Raw genomic sequence first — 16,860 nt, forward strand, 5'->3', positions numbered from 1 at the left:
TACATAGTAATAAAATAACAAATATGTACAAAATTACAGTTGCCAAGACCATAAATAAATCCCTCCTAAAAGAGCCTAATAAGGATATGACATTGTACATTTTTAGGTCTCGGCTGCGAAAGGCTGCGCTTGCGCAGTCTCGCTCCGAGATTTAATGACTTTGAGAAGAGGGGCTTGCACCCGCCCCTCTTCTCTCCTGTTCTCCATTGGCTGGCCTCTAAAATGCTGGCCAGCCACTGGAGAAGAGGTCCAGTCACTCCGTTGAAGCCCCGTCCTTTTCGGATCGGGGGCGTGTTTTTTGCGAGAAGTCTCAGGGAGGAGACAACAGCAATACACGCCCCCAAATCCGAAAAGGACGTGGCGTTTCTCCGAGGCATTTTCTGCTGTGCCTCGGAGAAAGGCGGTGGTGTCCCGGCGTTGCTCCCTCACCTGATCTCCTCGTTCCCTCTCTCGCTGCTTCCCCCTCTTTCCCTTCTCTCGCTGCTTCTCCCTCGTTCCCTCTGTCGCTGCTTCTCTTCCCCCCTCTCCTGGTGGCCCTCCTGTCCCCGCCCACCTCTTCTCCCTGGTGACGGATTAGCCCGGGGCTCCACGCCTGGAATGATCTGCCCTCCGCTGGCATCGGTCCTCTTCTGTAAACTTCTGGCTCCTTCCAGGGCGCCGCGGCGCGGGTATATAAGGAAGAGCGGAGGCGCCTGGCGGACAAGGACTGCAGGCAGCGCTAGAGAAGCTCCCGCTCTGATACCGGAATACCTCCGTGACCCTCGCACCAGACGCCATGGACATCACCATCAGCCACCCCTGGATGAGGCGCCCCTGGTTCCCGGGCCCCCTCTTTCCCAGCCGCCTTTTCGACCAGCGCTTCGGCGAGGGGCTCTTTGACACCGACCTCCTCCCTGGCTTTTCGGGCAGCGTCTTCCCCTATGCCCGGACCCCCAGCGTGCACCTCCCGCTGGAGACCGGCCTCTCCGAGGTAAGTGACTTGTGGGAATAAGAGCGCAAAGTACCGCAGAACCTGTCGCTGCGTAGAGGCAGGCAGCCGTGGCAAGGGCATTAACCAACCGAGATAGCTAATGAGAGTTTATACCCCGGCCCCGCATAGCTCTGCATCGGAGTATTCATTGTCTGGGGTGTTAGGCACAGTGAACTGCTGTGGCTGGATTTATTTACCTGTTTGCGGGTTATTTATTCCCAGTCCGGTGCAGCAAGTTCAGAGTTCTTCAGCAACTCACTGATCTCATGAAATGTGTGCAGCTCACTGTGCTATCTGTGTGTACGGGATGCTATATGGCCAAACACTTTAAATAACATCGTTTCTAGGCTCTTTGAAGCTGCAGTCATTGGACGACGCTACCTTTAAATGTTGGTAGGATACTCGGTTTGCGGTAACATTTTTCTAATGCGGGGGCTAACTAGTATAGTCCCTCGTGTACTGCAGTAGTAAGACCAATCTAAAACAGGGTGTGAACATGCGACCTTATGCAGTTACGAGAAGGAGCCGCGTTAACCCGCTGAGCTACCACACTAACATAGGAAACTGGGACCTGCCCATTACACTGACTCTGCCCCAGCCCTGCGATACTTTCAACGGCTCTGGCGTATTGTACTATATTAATTCGCTGACATTTTAAGGGCTTAAAGAATGGTTGCCTTCCTTCTTATAATAAATACATGCATTTTAAGAAGGTTCTGGGTGCCTATGTCTGCTCACGTCAGCCTGGTGTCTTAGAGCAGTAGGGTGCCCACTCGTCGAGCTTGTGGACATAGATTCCAGTCGCAGCGCAGCCTTTCATCCTTCCGAGGTGGATAAAAGTGCGGCACTGCGGGCCACACGCAGTGACGCAGAATCTGCTCCCCGCGCCGAGGGTCCGCTTCAGTGAGGGCTCGTGCAACGACGCCACGCTGTGGCCTGTTGATGCATACATATAGATGTGAAGTTGTCCAGGGGCGAAGCGTTGGTCGGGCTGGCAGCCCTGAACCGTGTGTTTATTGTTGACATGCAACAACTCGAGCTTTCTGGAAAGGGCGGAGATCCGAGGGTGCCAGGGGCAGCGCGACAGGTGGGCGGGAAATACAAATATTGCCGAGAACCTTCTAGACCCGGCTGGGCTGGTGAGCCAGGTCTCCAAAGAGGGGGCGGGCACATACAACCAATAATACCGTTGGATCTGGGTCATCCGTGAGCGGCGGGTCCGTGGCGCCTGCTCACCCTGCGCCTGTCCTCGAATGACCCCATTAGAGCAGCTGGTATTGTGCATGGCTGTTCTTGCTTAGATTGTGCATTCGCTTGTACACACACATAGGTGGGCGCGTCACACCTCTCTGGCAGCGAGCGGTCTGTGTGCGCCTCTCTAAGCATCCGTGTCTGTTTGTGGGCGCCCCCTGTAGATCTGCGTGGGCCTATCCTGTTGGGGTGTCGGAGATCCCGGGTGTGATTTCTGTCTGCAGCCCTGTAGGCGCCTCTGAGTTCTGAATCTTGTATATTGTGAGGCGTAGGTGTGCTTGTGTTTTCTCGGCTGGGGGCGTGTCACTTCAGTTTATTATGTTTGTGACTGGGCCTGGCTCCTCCTGTGCTCCATTGGTTCTTGTGTGTTTGACAAATCAGTCACACGCCTGTGGGCGTGGCACAGAGCCCTGGGTGTGTCCTTTCACTCAAAGCGTGTGCCAGGTTTACAAGCGTGTGAGTGTGTTGCTGATTGTCTGTGTTTATTTATGCTTGCTCTTTTTATAGCGCGAACTCGACCTAAATTATTGAAGCGCTTTAAATTAGCAACAGTTAGATTACACAAGGGCAAGTTGTTTTATTGGTAGGCAAAGGTAGATGAAGTGATCTGCCCAAAAACGCAGGATGTTGCAGAGCATCGAATCCGGTTCCAACTGTGGTAGCTCTGGCCGTTACGCCACATTCTCCCCTCTTTGTTTATAACATCCTCGCGCTGTTTATATGCGCAGATTTAACAAAGTGATGTTTCCCATGTCAGCTCGTTGTGGTTTCTCCCACAACATATTTACGGCCCACGCTCCGTATCCTGTACGCAGCGGCAGCACATGCAGTTTGTCCTTTCCTACAGGATATGCTCACACTCTTTAAAGTACTCCGGACCTACAGGATATGCTCACGCTCATTAACGTTCTCCTTTCCTACAGGGAACTCTCAGCTCGCACTCACAGGTATACTCGGGGCTTTACGTGGGATGAAAAAGGGGGAGGGGTCTCTCAAAGGGGTGTGGCTAATGTAATTAAGGGCGTGGCTTAAAACACAAGCTAAAAGTCTGTGTTTCGCATAGTGTGCCCCCCAACCTGTATTTTGCTGTTTCTGTCGTTGCATCCAGATATGAAACAACACGTAGCATCATACCTACAACAAGGCAGGACTATTGGCTTTTGTTAGTTGCATGAGATAAATAAGTAGCATGGCTTGTATAGAATATTGAAAAAGCTTCCACTTAAAGCTCTGGTGACACCACGGCAACGCTGCTGCTCCTGAGTTTCAAAAAGAGAAGGGAAAAATCCAGAGAGAAAATGACTCTTTAAAGGATTTCCCTCCCCTAGGACCTCACCTGGCATGACGTCCTGCCGTAACTTCTCCTCTAGTAAGAAGTGAGCAGCTCACATCGATGTGCTGTCACTGCAGCCCAGAAAGAAACGGTCCCCTGTGCCAGGGCACAACAAGCATTTACAATGCAACGGTCTCGGCATTGTTAAAGTTAGAGCTATTGGCATTGCTCATGACAATGCCGTTTCTTTAAATGTTTTAAAAACAAAAACATAAACAAAAATAATGTCATGAGCAATGCCAATAGCTCTAACTTTACCAATGCCGAGACCATTGCATTGTAAATGCTTGTTTCTCCCTGTGGTTGGTTTGAGGAGGTCACCAACACCAAAAAACTTGCCTACTATGGTAAAATGTGAGAATCTATTTAACAACATCCCTGCCTACAGGCTTTGACAATGGTGTAATAGCAGTATACATGTGAATTAATAGCAAAAAGAACATTGAGAAATAACATTGGTAGAAAGCAAATCATGGAAAAACAATTTTAAGGAAATACTAATAAATCAAAAATTAAAGAAACCATTTTAAAGGAAAGATAATTTTAAAGAAAAAATCAAAATTACTTTAAAGTTGGGTGGAGTTTGGGGTAGTGGGGGGTTTTTGTGTCCAGTGATGGGTGATGTTTAGGGGTGATGAAGAGGTTTTAGGGGTCAGGGATAGGTGGAGTTCGGGGGTAGAAAGGGGTTTTCAGTGTTAAGAGTTGGGTGGTGTGTAAGGGTGGTGACGGTTTTTAGGGATCAAGAATGAGTGGAGTTTAGGGGTGGTGAAGGGGTTTTAGGGCTCACAGATGAGGGGAGTTTACAGGTGAGGAGTTTTTTTAGGGTTCAGGTAAAGTTTAGGGGTTTTGAGGTACGTTTAGGGTTCATGAATGGATGGTGTTTAGGACTGGTGAGGGTTTAAAGGTTCAGGGATGGTTCAGTTTAATAGTGGTGAAGTGTTTTTAGGTTCCTGGAATGGGTGGAGTTTAGGGGTGGTGAGCGGTTTTAAGCATTTAAGATTGGGTGGAGTTTGTAGGCAAAGAAAGGGTTGGCGTAGAAAGGGTTTTTTAGATTTCAGCAATGGCTGGAGTTTAGCGGTAGTAAAGGCCCTAGGGCTCAGGGATGGGTGGAGTTTAGGGGTCAGGGATTTGTGGAGCTTAGGAATGTTGTGGGGCTTTTCGGTGGCATCGATCGATAGAGGTGATTGTGAGGGGATCAGGGTCAGCGAATAAAAAGCATCTGAAGTAATTGAGAATGTAAAAGATATCAATCCGAAATAATGTCCTCTGAAGTAAAGCACTGAAATAAATACTTATGTCAAAAATGCTCCTGAAAGTAAGACCTGTAACCATTGCATTTACACTTTAAAAAATAAGCATGTATAAGGCAATTTTGTTAGACCGACCTTCTATGAATGTGCTTCTATTAAATGGTAAATGCCATTCATCCTGCAGATTTTAATTACCAGTTCATTTGAAATGGTTTCCCAGTGATGGTATTCCATGAAATTGTTTTTTTAAAAAATAGAATCACAAGCAGTTGTAATAACAACCCACGTTAAAAGTCTATTGCCTCTTAAACATGCTGTTCATAATAAGTAAGTTAGACCTACTGGCTTTGTCATGTTTTTTCATAATACACTGATCATACCTATGAAATCTGACATAACTGTTTCAAATTAAGTAATAAGGCCTACATAGCCTTTACCATTGACTTGACACTATACCCAGCACAGTCTTACCGAAGTGTGCATATGCTAGCAGCTACCATGCATAGTTGTAACATTTCATATATAGACAAAATTACCATAGGCAAAAAAAGAGCCTAACAATAATTATCATAATAAGAATCTTCTGCCCCCAGAGTCAGTCATAGAAAATGAGGAACACCAAAACCCTTACCTACTGTGTTAATCTATGAGATTTCATGTAACAAAATACCGGTCTACAGCTGGTAACAGAGTGATAGCAATGCACTGTTGAAATCATAGCGAATGCTTTTTACAAACAAAAAAAAGCCATTGCCACAATGTTTTATACAAAAAGAGATTAGATCTAAGCCTTCAGACATAAATTGCACCAATACACCATTCATACTTGTGCCATTTATTATTGGTTTGTCACCCAAACCAACTCGCACTACTGTATTGAAAGAAAGCTTTTCAACAAGACAACCATGAGGCATGCAGTCACAAAGTTAACAAGCATAAGCAAAGCCAATAGGTCTCGTATATGCAAGAGCTATTGGCTTTGCCAATATGTTTTAGCCATGTGGTACACCAGTGTGGCTGCTGTTTAGCACGGCTAAAAGTTAGTGGGCTAAAGGAGAATGGACTGGAGTGTCATAAACTGGAGTTGAGTGGAGTGTTATGGAGTGGCGTAGAGAGGCGTAGAGTGGCATTGAGTGACATAGAGTAGAGTAGAGTTGAGTGAACTGAACTGGAGTTTCATGGTGGAGTGGCATAGAGTGTTGTGGAGGGAGTAGAGTTTTATAGAGTGAAAGGGCATAGAGTGGAGTAAAGTGTCAGAGTGGAGTAGAGTGTTGTAGATTGGAGTGGCATAGAGTGTCGTTGAATGGTGTAGAACAGAGTGGAGTGACATCGAGAGTGTTGCCTAGAGTGGAGTAGCATGTTGTAGAGTAGAGTGACACAGAGCAGAGCAGAGTAGAGATTGTTGTAGAGTGGAGTAGCATAGAGTGGAGTAGTGTAGGAGTGTGGAATGGCATAGAGTGGAGTAGAGTGTTATAGAGTTGAGTAGCATAGAGTGAAGTGTCATAAAGTGTTAGAGTAGAGTGGCATAGAGTGAAGTGATGTATAATGGAGCAGTGAAGTGGAGTAGAATGGAGTAGTGTGTCGTAGAACACTGTGGAGTAGAGTGGAATAGAGTGGAGCAGAGCATTGTAGAGTGGAGTGACATAGAGTGGAGTAGAGTGTCATAGAGTGGAGTAGAGTTTGATGGAGTAGTGTGCCATAGAGTGGAGTATCATGGAGTGGATTGTCGTAGAATGAGGTATCTTAGAGTGGGCTATAGTGAAGTGCCATAAAGTACAGAGTAGATTGGCGTAGAGTGCATTGGCTTTGAGTAAAGTGGTGTAGACTCCATTCACATAGAGTGCAGTGATATAGAGTAGGGTGGTGCAGAGTAGATTGCAAAGGGGTAAAGTACATAGGCGTAGAGTGGAGTGACATAGAGTGTAGTGGCATAGAGTGCAGTAGCATACAGTGCAGTGGAGTGACGTAGAGTTGAGTGGTGCAGAATAGAGTGGGGTAGATGCACTGGCATAGAGTAGAATGGTGTAGAGTAGAGAGGCATAGAGTGAAGTGGTGCAAAGTGCAGTGGTATTAAAGCTTAGATCAAAGTGGTGTAGAGTATGGTGATGTTGAATGCATTGGCATAGAGTGCATTAATATTGAGTGCAGTAGAGTGGCATAGAGTAGAATGGTGCAGAGTAGAGTGTAGTGGCACAGAGTAGAGTGGTCAAGAGGTCAGTGGCACAGAGTGCAGGTTTGTAGAATAGAGTGTGTTGTAGAGTGCAACGGTGTAGAGTGCAGTGGTGTAGAGTGCATTGGTGTAGAGTGGTACAGAGTGAAGTGCTGTAGAGTGCAATGGTGTAGAGTAGAGTGGCAAAGGGTGCAGTGGCATAGATTAGAGTGTTGCAGTGTAGATTATAGCGGCGTAGAGTGCAGTAGTGCAGAGAAGATTGGCGCTAGAGTGCAGTCGCATAGAGTCTATTGGTTTTGAGTAAAGTGGCATATAGTGCATTGGCATAGAGTGCATAGGCGTAGAGTGCCACGGTGTAGAGAAGAGTGACGTAGAGTGCAGTGGGGTAGAGTGGAGTGGCACAGGGTAGATTGCAAGGGAGTGGAGTGCCATAGAGTGGAATGGTGCAGAGTGGAATAGAGTGACATAGGCTAGATTGTTTCAGAGTAGAGTGAAATGGCATAGAGTGTATTGGCATAGAGTAGTGCATCGTAGAGTGCAGTGTCATAGAGTGCATTTACGTAGAGTGAATTCGCGTCAAGCTCAGTGGTGCAGAGTACAGTGGTGCAGTAGTGCAGAGTGCAGTGGTGCATGGTAGAGTGTACTGGCATAGAGCACAGAGGCATAGAGTGAAGTGGCATAGACTACAGTGTCATTGAGTTGAGTGGTACACAGTAGATTACACAGTAGATTAGAGTCGATTAGAATAGAGTGGATTGATGTGGAGTGCATTAGCGTAGAGTAGACTTTTTGAAGAGTATAGTGTTATACAGTGCAGTGGGGCAGATTAGATTGGTGTAGAGGCCATTGGTGTAGAGTCCAATGGCGTAAAATGCAGTGGCATAGAGTAGAGTGTCACAGAGTTCTGTGCTGTAGAGTAGAGTGGAGTGGTGCAGGGTGGATTGCAGTGGAGTGGCATAGAGTGGAATGGCAGAGAGTGGAATAGAGTGGTGTAGAGTAGATTGTTCCAAAGTAGAGTGAAGTGGCGCCAAGTGCATTGGTGTAAAGTGCAGTTGTGAAGAGTGGTGCAGAGTGGAGTATAGTAGGGTACAATGCAGTGGTGCAGAGTAGATTGACATAGAGTGCAGTGGCGTAGTCTATTGGTTTTGAGTAAACTAGTATAAAGTGGATTAATGCGAGTGCAGTGGCGTAGGGTGCTGCAGCATAGAGAGGAATGGCGCAGAGTAGATTAGAGTGGCCAGAGTATATTGTTTTGTTTCAGAGAAGAGTAAAGTGGCACAGAGTGCGGTGGCATAGAATAGAGTGTCGTAGAGTGCAGTGTCATAGAGTGCATTGGCTAGTGGTGCAGAGTACAGTGGTGTAGTGGCGTAGAGTGCAGTGGAGCATGATAGAGTGGCATAGAGTATGGTGACATAGAATGCATTGGCATAGAGTAGAGTGGTGGAGAGTAGTGTGCAGTGGTGAGTAAAGTGGCATAGAGTTCAATGGCAGAGAGTGCAGTGTTGCAGAGTAGAGTGCTGTAGAATGCAATGGTGTAGAGTGCAGTGGCATAGAGTGCATTGGTGTAGAGTGCAGTAGCATAGAGTGGTGCAGAGTAAAGAGAGGTAGAGTGCACTGGTGTAGAGTAGAGTGGCGTAGAGTGCAGTGGCATCAAGTAGTGTGTTGCATAGTATAGGATGGTGGTGTACGGTGCAGTGGTGCAGAGTAGATTGGGGTAGAGTTCAGTGGCAGAGAGTGTATTGGTTTTGAGTAAAGTGGTGTAGAGTGCACTGGCATAGAGTGCAGTGGTGTAGAGTGCTGCAGTGTAGAGTGCAGTGGTGTAGAGTGCAGCTGCATGGAGTAGAGTGGCGTAGAGGGGACCTGGCTTGGCAGTTCGGGCTGGACTGTTCCCATGAGGCACAGCGTCAACACTGATTTGCATATGGCTGGGTCCAAACTGGAATAGCATTGTGAGCAAAAAAACGATGGATTTAGGCCCAGATCTCTGTACTGGGGTGAATGTATGACATTGTTCTGCATTCTGTCCATCAACTGTTGTTTTTGCATTTGTCATCCCGAGTGGGACGGGTATGCTCAGACGTGAGTCCCGTGCTCTCCATGCCACTGGAATCAAGCTATCCTGGCTGAAGAGGGGTGAAACCCCGAAACCGGTCTTAGGATGCTTGTTTTCAGTCCAGGGAGGACCTGGCTTGGCAGTTTGGGCTGGACTGTTCCCATGAGGCACAGGGTCAAGACTGATTTGCATGTGGCTGGGTCTAAACTGGAATGGCATGGTGAGCAAAAAAATTATGGATTTAGGCCCAGATCTCTGTACTGGGGTGAATGTATGACATTGTTCTGCATTCTGTCCATCAACTGTTGTTTTTGCATTTGTCATCCCGAGTGGGACGGGTATGCTCAGACGTGAGTCCCGTGCTCTCCATGCCACTGGAATCAAGCTATCCTGGCTGAAGAGGGGTGAAACCCCGAAACCGGTCTTAGGATGCTTGTTTCCAGTCCAGGGAGGACCTGGCTTGGCAGTTCGGGCTGGACTGTTCCCATGAGGCACAGGGTCAAGACTGATTTGCATATGGCTGGGTCCAAACTGGAATGGCATGGTGAGCAAAAAAATGATGGATTTAGGCCCAGATCTCTGTACTGGGGTGAATGTATGACATTGTTCTGCATTCTGTCCATCAACTGTTGTTTTTGCATTTGTCACCCCGAGTGGGACGGGTATGCTCAGACGTGAGTCCCGTGCTCTCCATGCCACTGGAATCAAGCTATCCTGGCTGAAGAGGGGTGAAACCCCGAAACCAGTCTTAGGATGCTTGTTTCCAGTCCAGGGAGGACCTGGCATGGCAGTGTGGGCTGGACTGTTCCCATGAGGTACAGGGTCAAGACTGATTTGCATATGGCTGGGTCCAAACTGGAATGGCATGGTGAGCAAAAAAACGATGGATTTAGGCCCAGATCTCTGTTCTGGGGTGAATGTATGACATTGTTCTGCATTCTGTCCATAAACTGTTGTTTTTGCATTTGTCACCCCGAGTGGGACGGGTATGCTCAGACGTGAGTCCCGTGCTCTCCATGCCACTGGAATAAAGCTATCCTGGCTGAAGAGGGGTGAAACCCCGAAACCGGTCTTAGGATGCTTGTTTCCAGTCCAGGGAGGACCTGGCTTGGCAGTTCGGGCTGGACTGTTCCCATGAGGCACAGGGCCAAGACTGATTTGCATATGGCTGGGTCCAAACTGGAATGGCATGGTGAGCAAAAAAACGATGGATTTAGGCCCAGATCTCTGTACTGGGGTGAATGTATAACATTGTTCTGCATTCTGTCCATCAACTGTTGTTTTTACATTTGTCACCCCTAGTGGGACGGGTATGCTCAGACGTGAGTCCTGTGCTCTTCATGCCACTGGAATCAAGCTATCCTGGCTGAAGAGGGGTGAAACCCTGAAACTGGTCTTAGGATGCTTGTTTCCAGTCCAGGGAGGACCTGGCTTGGCAGTTCGGGCTGGACTGTTCCCATGAGGCACAGGGTCAAGACTGATTTGCATATGGCTGGGTCCAAAATGGAATGGCATGGTGAGCAAAAAAACGATGGATTTAGGCCCAGATCTCTGTACTGGGGTGAATGTATGACATTGTTCTGCATTCTGTCCATCAACTGTTGTTTTTGCAAAAAAAAGTATACAGCACACAAACGATAATGGGTGAAAATGTCATCAGTTGATGCATTGATTTTTTTGGGTCGAATTAAAATATTTATTTCACCCACGCTTGAGATTTACCCACAAATGTGATTCATTTGTGCTTTCCATATTCTGAAGTAGGTGTACAGTTAATTTACGGACATTTAAAATGTGTTTTGTGCTAGAAAACAAAATAAGGTTGTACAGCATACCCCGAGCAGTCTGCTAGAAAAAACAAATAACATCCTACAGCCTTTCTGACTCACATGGTTACCCAGCAGGATTGACACATAAATCCTATCACTTTGAATTCAGAGAAAGAAAAGTAAAAACAGCTCCCTGGAAGACAGATCCTGACATTTGACCTCTGTCTTTGAATGTACACCAAATGTAACAAGATACCAACAAGATTTTTTAAAGGCCTGTTTACAGAAAGCGAGTTCGTGGAAGAATACAGTAAACACGATTTAGGCAACAGGAGGGACAAACTGAACCTGGAGAGCCTAAAGCAAATAAAGACAGCAAATAGAAATCCAGAAAATGTGAGTTACAAACCACAAAGCCAATGGTAATCAAAGAGTGGAATGCATTCCTTGGTCAACTTTCTGAAAGTCCCCAAGATGTCTTTAGCAAACATAGACAGCTGCGCTGTCGGGTAGGCTGTGACGTAAAAATGTAAACAGCATTACATTCAGAAAAGCAAAATACTAGGGGCCAGATTTATCAAAGTTTTGCATTGACCTTGTGCCACACAAGGGCAAGCAAGGGTGATGCAAAACTTTAGTGAGATTTATCAAGCCACGCAAGGCCACCTTGGGTGGCCCTGCATGGCTTAATAAATCTAGAGTAATGCAAGACAGCGCAAATCACTGCCTTGCGTAACTCTGCAGCAGGAAGAAGTTCTATGGGTGGAGCATGGGCCTTTCCATGTATCCATCAATGGATGTTGACACCCTCACAGATTTACCGTTAGTGGTAGACCCGGGAAAGTGTAAAAAATCTCTCCAGGTGAGGCATAAGAAGGAGAAATATCTTTATATCTCCTCATTTGTACCTCTTTCTACGTGTGCTGCATACTCTTAAAAAATGACATTTCAAGGTTTCATTAGGTCTCGACCTTGCTATCGCGTAAGCGATAGCGAAGCGAGACTATAAAAAGCGGGTTTGAAAAGTGCTCCCAAAAAGCGGATTGCATGGCTAGCACGCGCACAATCACGCGCATCGTACCGCCATACAATCCGCCTTTTGGGAGCACTTCAAAGGGTCCGCTCCCCCGCCTGGAATGCGCTCCCCCGCCCCCAAGCGCGCACGCGCCACGCTCCGCCGACCGCCGGGCTTGTCTTGTTCATTTAGTGAACACTTTCACTTTTGATTACAGCGGTGTTATCGGACTACCCAAATGCTTTTCAGATGATAAACGTCCATCTCCTTTTTCATGGGTATATCATTGTTCTTACTTTACACGCAAATGCTCTCGCAATGTGTTCACTTGTGTACACTTATGGTAGCAACACCGAACTGTCGCAGAGAACGGATTTTTGTATGCAATGTGCTTTCTTAAATTGAGTTCAATCCGAGAAGACTTTATTGAGGTGTTTAAGGATCTCAGCTTACTATAGGCTAATTCCATCGCTTACTTTGTTCCGGACTGTTTTATAGCGGGATTCAGCCCCATATCATGAGGGAACCCGTGTGGGGCTGTTTCTTCATTAAGCACCGAAGCACGCAGATACTCGTAGTTTCGTTTTTCACGTTAAAAGTATGGGACTGAAACCAGAGCTGGTAAAAAGCTACTATGATGGCAAGGGCCAGACGCCACACACTGCTGCACGCCACATACTGCTGCATGCCTCACACTGCTGCACGCCGCACACTTCTGCACGCCGCACACTGCTGCATGCCTCACACTGATGCACACCGCACACTGCTGCATGCCACACACTGCTGCACGCCACACACTGCTGCACGCCTCACACTGCTGCACACCACACACTGCTGCACACCACACACTACTGCTTGCCTCACACTGCTGCACACCGCACACTGCTGCACGCCGCACACTGCTGCACGCCACACACTGCTGCACGCCTCACACTGCTACACGCCTCACACTGCTACACGCCTCACACTGCTACACGCCTCACACTGCTGCATGCCACACACTGCTGCACGCCACTCACTGCTGCATGCCGCTGCACACCACACACTGCTGCACGCCACTCACTGCTGCACGCAGCACACGGCTGCACACCGCACACTGCTGCAAGCCGCACACTGTTACAAGAAACACTGCTGCACGCCACACACTGCTGCACGCCACACACTGCTGCATGCCGCTGCATGCCACACACTGCTGCACGCCGCACACTGCTGCACGTCGCACACTGCTGCACGCCGCACACTGCTCCACGCCGCACACTGCTGCACGCCACACACTGCTGCACGCCACATACTGCTGCATGCCGCTGCACGCCACACACTGCTGCACGCCGCACAATGCTACATGAAACACTGCTGCACGCCGCACACTGCTGCACGCCGCTGCACGCCACACAGTGCTGCACGCCGCTGCACGCCACACAGTGCTGCATGCCTCACACTGCTACACGAAACACTGCTGCACGCCACACACTGCTGCACACCACACACTGCTGCACGCCACACACTGCTGCATGCCTCACACTGCTGCACACCGCACACTGCTGCACACCACACACTACTGCATGCCTCACACTGCTGCACACCGCACACTGCTGCACGCCGCACACTGCTGCACGCCACACACTGCTGCACGCCTCACACTGCTGCACACCACACACTGCTGCACACCACACACTACTGCATGCCTCACACTGCTGCACACCGCACACTGCTGCACGCCGCACACTGCTGCACGCCACACACTGCTGCATGCCTCACACTACTACACGCCTCACACTGCTATGGTAAAATGTGAGAATCTATTTAACAACATCCCTGCCTACAGGCTTTGACAATGGTGTAATAGCAGTATACATGTGAATTAATAGCAAAAAGAACATTGAGAAATAACATTGGTAGAAAGCAAATCATGGAAAAACAATTTTAAGGAAATACTAATAAATCAAAAATTAAAGAAACCATTTTAAAGGAAAGATAATTTTAAAGAAAAAATCAAAATTACTTTAAAGTTGGGTGGAGTTTGGGGTAGTGGGGGGTTTTTGTGTCCAGTGATGGGTGATGTTTAGGGGTGATGAAGAGGTTTTAGGGGTCAGGGATAGGTGGAGTTCGGGGGTAGAAAGGGGTTTTCAGTGTTAAGAGTTGGGTGGTGTGTAAGGGTGGTGACGGTTTTTAGGGATCAAGAATGAGTGGAGTTTAGGGGTGGTGAAGGGGTTTTAGGGCTCACAGATGAGGGGAGTTTACAGGTGAGGAGTTTTTTTAGGGTTCAGGTAAAGTTTAGGGGTTTTGAGGTACGTTTAGGGTTCATGAATGGATGGTGTTTAGGACTGGTGAGGGTTTAAAGGTTCAGGGATGGTTCAGTTTAATAGTGGTGAAGTGTTTTTAGGTTCCTGGAATGGGTGGAGTTTAGGGGTGGTGAGCGGTTTTAAGCATTTAAGATTGGGTGGAGTTTGTAGGCAGAGAAAGGGTTGGCGTAGAAAGGGTTTTTTAGATTTCAGCAATGGCTGGAGTTTAGCGGTAGTAAAGGCCCTAGGGCTCAGGGATGGGTGGAGTTTAGGGGTCAGGGATTTGTGGAGCTTAGGAATGTTGTGGGGCTTTTCGGTGGCATCGATCGATAGAGGTGATTGTGAGGGGATCAGGGTCAGCGAATAAAAAGCATCTGAAGTAATTGAGAATGTAAAAGATATCAATCCGAAATAATGTCCTCTGAAGTAAAGCACTGAAATAAATACTTATGTCAAAAATGCTCCTGAAAGTAAGACCTGTAACCATTGCATTTACACTTTAAAAAATAAGCATGTATAAGGCAATTTTGTTAGACCGACCTTCTATGAATGTGCTTCTATTAAATGGTAAATGCCATTCATCCTGCAGATTTTAATTACCAGTTCATTTGAAATGGTTTCCCAGTGATGGTATTCCATGAAATTGTTTTTTTTAAAAATAGAATCACAAGCAGTTGTAATAACAACCCACGTTAAAAGTCTATTGCCTCTTAAACATGCTGTTCATAATAAGTAAGTTAGACCTACTGGCTTTGTCATGTTTTTTCATAATACACTGATCATACCTATGAAATCTGACATAACTGTTTCAAATTAAGTAATAAGGCCTACATAGCCTTTACCATTGACTTGACACTATACCCAGCACAGTCTTACCGAAGTGTGCATATGCTAGCAGCTACCATGCATAGTTGTAACATTTCATATATAGACAAAATTACCATAGGCAAAAAAAGAGCCTAACAATAATTATCATAATAAGAATCTTCTGCCCCCAGAGTCAGTCATAGAAAATGAGGAACACCAAAACCCTTACCTACTGTGTTAATCTATGAGATTTCATGTAACAAAATACCGGTCTACAGCTGGTAACAGAGTGATAGCAATGCACTGTTGAAATCATAGCGAATGCTTTTTACAAACAAAAAAAAGCCATTGCCACAATGTTTTATACAAAAAGAGATTAGATCTAAGCCTTCAGACATAAATTGCACCAATACACCATTCATACTTGTGCCATTTATTATTGGTTTGTCACCCAAACCAACTCGCACTACTGTATTGAAAGAAAGCTTTTCAACAAGACAACCATGAGGCATGCAGTCACAAAGTTAACAAGCATAAGCAAAGCCAATAGGTCTCGTATATGCAAGAGCTATTGGCTTTGCCAATATGTTTTAGCCATGTGGTACACCAGTGTGGCTGCTGTTTAGCACGGCTAAAAGTTAGTGGGCTAAAGGAGAATGGACTGGAGTGTCATAAACTGGAGTTGAGTGGAGTGTTATGGAGTGGCGTAGAGAGGCGTAGAGTGGCATTGAGTGACATAGAGTAGAGTAGAGTTGAGTGAACTGAACTGGAGTTTCATGGTGGAGTGGCATAGAGTGTTGTGGAGGGAGTAGAGTTTTATAGAGTGAAAGGGCATAGAGTGGAGTAAAGTGTCAGAGTGGAGTAGAGTGTTGTAGATTGGAGTGGCATAGAGTGTCGTTGAATGGTGTAGAACAGAGTGGAGTGACATCAAGAGTGTTGCCTAGAGTGGAGTAGCATGTTGTAGAGTAGAGTGACACAGAGCAGAGCAGAGTAGAGATTGTTGTAGAGTGGAGTAGCATAGAGTGGAGTAGTGTAGGAGTGTGGAATGGCATAGAGTGGAGTAGAGTGTTATAGAGTTGAGTAGCATAGAGTGAAGTGTCATAAAGTGTTAGAGTAGAGTGGCATAGAGTGAAGTGATGTATAATGGAGCAGTGAAGTGGAGTAGAATGGAGTAATGTGTCGTAGAACACTGTGGAGTAGAGTGGAATAGAGTGGAGCAGAGCATTGTAGAGTGGAGTGACATAGAGTGGAGTAGAGTGTCATAGAGTGGAGTAGAGTTTGATGGAGTAGTGTGCCATAGAGTGGAGTATCATGGAGTGGATTGTCGTAGAATGAGGTATCTTAGAGTGGGCTATAGTGAAGTGCCATAAAGTACAGAGTAGATTGGCGTAGAGTGCATTGGCTTTGAGTAAAGTGGTGTAGACTCCATTCACATAGAGTGCAGTGATATAGAGTAGGGTGGTGCAGAGTAGATTGCAAAGGGGTAAAGTACATAGGCGTAGAGTGGAGTGACATAGAGTGTAGTGGCATAGAGTGCAGTAGCATACAGTGCAGTGGAGTGACGTAGAGTTGAGTGGTGCAGAATAGAGTGGGGTAGATGCACTGGCATAGAGTAGAATGGTGTAGAGTAGAGAGGCATAGAGTGAAGTGGTGCAAAGTGCAGTGGTATTAAAGCTTAGATCAAAGTGGTGTAGAGTATGGTGATGTTGAATGCATTGGCATAGAGTGCATTAATATTGAGTGCAGTAGAGTGGCATAGAGTAGAATGGTGCAGAGTAGAGTGTAGTGGCACAGAGTAGAGTGGTCAAGAGGTCAGTGGCACAGAGTGCAGGTTTGTAGAATAGAGTGTGTTGTAGAGTGCAACGGTGTAGAGTGCAGTGGTGTAGAGTGCATTGGTGTAGAGTGGTACAGAGTGAAGTGCTGTAGAGTGCAATGGTGTAGAGTAGAGTGGCATAGGGTG

This window comes from Triturus cristatus, chromosome 1_2 (genome assembly GCF_964204655.1).
Source record: "Triturus cristatus chromosome 1_2, aTriCri1.1, whole genome shotgun sequence".
Taxonomy (NCBI): Eukaryota; Metazoa; Chordata; class Amphibia; order Caudata; family Salamandridae; genus Triturus; species Triturus cristatus.